Source organism: Triticum urartu, chromosome 2 (genome assembly GCF_003073215.2).
Source record: "Triticum urartu cultivar G1812 chromosome 2, Tu2.1, whole genome shotgun sequence".
Classification (NCBI taxonomy): Eukaryota; Viridiplantae; Streptophyta; class Magnoliopsida; order Poales; family Poaceae; genus Triticum; species Triticum urartu.
The window spans coordinates 585,600,541-585,605,236 of record NC_053023.1 but is presented as its reverse complement, the minus strand read 5'-3'; the positions used below and the strand labels follow the sequence as shown (position 1 = coordinate 585,605,236).

Here is a 4,696-nt window from a genome sequence, read left to right as displayed (position 1 = left end):
TTACTTTGCATATAAGAATTATCTGAAGTCAGACTTCATAAAGTTTGACCATATTTATATGAAAAATATCAACATTTACATGCTAAAGTTGTACAATATAAAAATTAAAGTCATGACACATCTATTAATATTGATTCCATATTATGAGTGTTGGTATTATTTTCTATAAAAATGGTCAAACTTTACAAGGCTTGATCTTAGACAAATGTTATATGCGACCTAAAAAGGACCGGGGGAGGGAGTACTGGTCGAAAATTTCTCTTTTCTGGGTTAGAAACCAAAGCTTGCGTACACTCTACCACTCCAGTTAAGATTGATCGAAAGCTACAGTGTACTGTGATGAGTAATCATCATCATCAGTTAGGTGCAACCATTCCTTCTGAATACTACTGTAGTAGTATCTCTTTTCTTCTGTTGAGTGAGCGCAACAAGTGCAGTACGACTCAAGTCACGGCGAGCTGAGCAGAGCAACGCGGAGCAGACTGGCGGTCAGATGATCGGCGGCGTCGGCGTCTCCCAGACGTCGAACACGTTCTCCTCGTTGTGCAGGGCGAAGAGGCGGTCGCCTCCGATGGAGAAGTCGCAGATGGCGCCGCCGTAGCTCCGCCTCAGCGTCGACGTCAGCACGTGCTCGGGCCCGCTGAACACGGAGATGCTGTCGTTCATCGACGAGAAGAGCTGCCCGCCGTGCGTCGCCAGCTTCGGGTAGCAGCTCTCCTCGCCGGGCGCCTTCCGGTTCATCAGCTTGCTCCGGGAGCTCCACCGCACGGCGCCGGCGTTGCTCCTCAGGTCCAGGAACCCGAGGTCGTCGTACTGGTTGATGACGCACACGGACCGCTCGTCCTCCATGGCGATGGCGTGGAGCACGCGCTTCTCCTCCAGCGACGCGGCCGTGCCGGCGTCGGACCACGACCAGGCCACGCTCTTGTCCCGGAAATCCAGCAGGCCGATGGAACAGTTGTCCGTCTTCGGGAACAGCGTGGCCACCATGAGCGCGTTGGTGGCGTCCAGCCACTGGAGCCTGTCGGCGTCGCCCAGGGCGCAGCCGGGGGGCTCGTAGAAGAAGTCGGCCTGCTCGCCGGTGGCGCTGTCCCAGACGCCGACGCCGTACTCGTTGAGGCGGCCCTTGCAGCTGGCGAAGATCCTCGAGTCCCTGTCGAACGCCAGCGCGCCGGCGGTGAAGGACTTGGCCTGGCGGTCGTGCTGGACGCGGAAGCGGTGGCGGAGGTCCCCGGAGACGGCGGAGAAGGCGGCCATCGCCCTCGAAGGACTTGCCTCACTAGCGGTAGATCTTCACGAAGTAGGCGACGTCGTTGACCTGCGAGTGGTCGAGCGAGACCGGGCGGCGCTCGTCGAGCATCCAGTTGTAGACGTGCACGGCGCCCCCGTGCGCGACGCAGCAGCCGCCGTCGGGCGCGGCGCGGACGGCCGTGCCGTCCCCGGGGGCGCGGCCGGGCACGGAGGACGCGAGGCGCAGGCGGTCGCCGTCGAAGCTCCCCCAGCGCGCGGCGCGGACGTGGTCGAGGAGGCCGTAGTAGAGCGCCTCCCGGTAGAGCAGCTTCTCCGGGAGGTGCGGCGGGACGTGGAGGCTGCCCGTGCGGAGCAGGTCGAGCAGCAACCGCGAAGCACGCCGGGTTGCGGTCGATGAAGTACTCGGCGGCCGCGTCCTCCCCTCCGGCGCAAGGCACGTTCCAGGAGGCGTCGAGCAGCGCGCCGAGCATGGAGTCGCGGCCGGCGTTGGCGAGCGTGGTGGTGGTGGTTTCAAACGCCTGCCCGCCCACGTTGAAGCGCACGCGGCCGCCTCGTCCCGGCCTCGCCGCCATCGAGCCGCCCGACCGACCGGGCCGATCACCGCGCCATTCGCTCTCCCCCAATCAACCTCGATCGGATCGATCCCGCCGGCGAGAAGAGAATCGAGTGGGGAATCGTGTCGCGGAGTTGGGGGGTTGGGTGGGGGGAGCGGATTGGGAGACTAGTTATGCGTAGTCTACGCGGCCTTGATTCGCTGCTGTTGTTTTTTGTCGTGGCGGAACGGACGGAGGGGAGGGGGCAAGAGATGGTGCTGCTTGCTTTGGCGTGACGACTGACTACGGCGTTCATACTAACGGATGACAAGTCACAAGTCTCCGCTTCTCTCCGGAGTGGAATTTTTTGCTCCTGCCTGAATCTAATGCAATCGTACATTACATGCCTGTCTTGTCGAACGCGCAACCTTTTCATCAATCAGAAAGGAAAAATAAACTGTGGAGAAACTTGTAGTCAATGTACGGTATTGATATTTGATAATCTAAGCAAGAGGATGTGAGGAGAAGTCGCCGCGCAGTCGTGGGTTCGAGGCAACGCCACCACGTACTCGGCCCGACCTGAGCTGAGCAGCCGTTAGGCTTAGACCGGCGCACGTTGGGACGGTACAACACCACCACGTGCTGGGCTCGACCCGAGCACCAGTAGGCGCAACTGCCCAAACGTTGGCGAGTACCGACCTGACATGGGCGAGCATCTCCAACTCTGCTGGGAGAATTCAGCAGGACGACTCTGCCAGATCCAATCATCGCAATCGCACGGCCGGCGCGGAATCTTCCTGCCTGCCTCTGTTTTTTTGCTTACTTTCTGCTGGCCTATTTCCCCTCTATTCCTGCTCCTGTCGGGATCGTGGCCGGGAACTGGCACGGCGACTCGGCGGCCTGCACTGCACGTTTGCTTTCCTCTATGCGGTGGTTAGGGCTTTTTGTAAACAGTCTTGTTAAGTCGACTTTAATCGATCTATATCCGTGAGATATTACATTAAGATCTATATTAAAAGAAATATTCAACTATTTTTATAAACCATGTCATTTGACTGAAACTTGGTTAAATCTTGGTTAAATCTTAGTCGACTGAGACCTAGCTATATCCTTTTGTAAATGTAGATTCCATGGGGATTAATGGGAGTATTACGATACTGCTCGTGTCAATCAATTGTCATTTCACGGTACGCTGAAGGCTAACCTACCTTCGGCTCGGCACGTAAGAGCATACCGGATAACCTCGCCGGCTGTATAATTCCGGCCCATATAGCGTTTTTGCGTGTTTTGTGGCTCGAATAAGTACGCTATATTTAGCCCGTTCCGTAAAAATTATATGAGTGGCCCACAAAAACGCCATCCGTTTGCTATATCTACCAGACGACATGCGATTTAGGATTCCTTTCTCTCATTTCTTCCGCCGCCTTCCTTTTTCTTTCCAGCGATTTCACCCAGTGGAGAGCTTTTCTCCGATGAGTGATCGCAGGATCCACACGCGAGCATGGTGGAAGTGGTAGTGGCGGGTCGCCGTCGCGCAAGATCTTCTGCGAAGACGCGGAGGCCAGCAGCTCCCTCCGCCCCCTATCAAAGTGATAACCCACAAGTATAGGGGATCGCAACAGTTTTCGAGGGTAGAGTATTCAACCCAAATTTATTGATTCGACACAAGGAGAGCCAAAGAATATTCTCAAGTATTAGCAGCTGAGTTGTCAATTCAACCACACCTGAAAACTTAATATCTGCAGCAAAGTATTTAGTAGCAAAGTAATATGATAGTAGTGGTAACGGTAGCAAAAGTAATATTTTTGGTTTTATAGTGATTGTAACAGTAGCAGCAGAAAAGTAAATAAGCGAAGAACAATATATGAAAAGCTCGTAGGCATTGGATAGGTGATGGAGAATTATGCCAGATGAGATTATTCGTGCAATAGTTATAACATAGGGTGACACAGAACTAGCTCCAATTCATCAATGTAATGTAGGCATGTATTCTGAATATAGTCATACGTGCTTATGGAAAAGAACTTGCATAACATCTTTTGTCCTGCCCTCCCGTGGCAGCGGGGTCCTATTGGAAACTAAGGGATATTAAGACCTCCTTTTAATAGAGTACCAGACCAAAGCATTAACACATAGTGAATACATGAACTCCTAAAACTACAGTCATCACCGGGAGTGGTCCTGATTATTGTCACTTCAGGGTTGCCGGATCATAACACATAGTAGGTGACTATAGATTGCAAGATAGGATCAAGAACTCACATATATTCATGAAAACATAATAGGTTCAGATCTGAAATCATGTCACTCGGGCTCTAGTGACAAGCATTAAGCATAGCAAAGTCATAGAAACATCAATCTCAGAACATAGTGGATACTAGGGATCAAACCCTAACAAAACTAACTCGATTACATGATAAATCTCATCCAACCCATCACCGTCCAGCAAGCCTGCGATGGAATTACTCACGCATAGTGGTGAGCATCATGGAATTGGTGATGGTGGAAGGTTGATGATGACGATTGAGGGAGTCCTGGACTAAGGGGTCCTCGGGCGTCCGACCTGTTAGCCATGGGCCGGACTTATGGGCTGTGAAGATACAAGGACCGAAGACTGTACCCGTGTCCGGATGGGATTCTCCTTGGAGTGGAGGGCAAGCTTGGTGACCGAACATGTAGATTCCTTTCTTTGTAACCAACCTTGTGTAACCCTAGATCCCCCCGGCGTCTATATAAACCGGAGGACTTAGTCCGCAGTGGGGAGATACTCATTACCATGGCCATACAAGCTAGACCTCTAGGGTTTAGCCATTACGATCTCGAGGTAGATCAACTCTGGTAATACTCGTATTCATCAATATCAATCAAGCAAGACGTAGGGTATTACCTCCATAGAGAGGGCCCGAACCTTT

The 4,696-nt window shown here is 52.8% G+C and overlaps 1 pseudogene; it reads right to left on the bottom strand.

Moving 5' to 3' along the window:
* Window positions 1-245: 245 nt before the first annotated feature.
* Window positions 246-2,132, bottom strand: LOC125538947 (annotated as a pseudogene).
* Window positions 2,133-4,696: the final 2,564 nt, after the last annotated feature.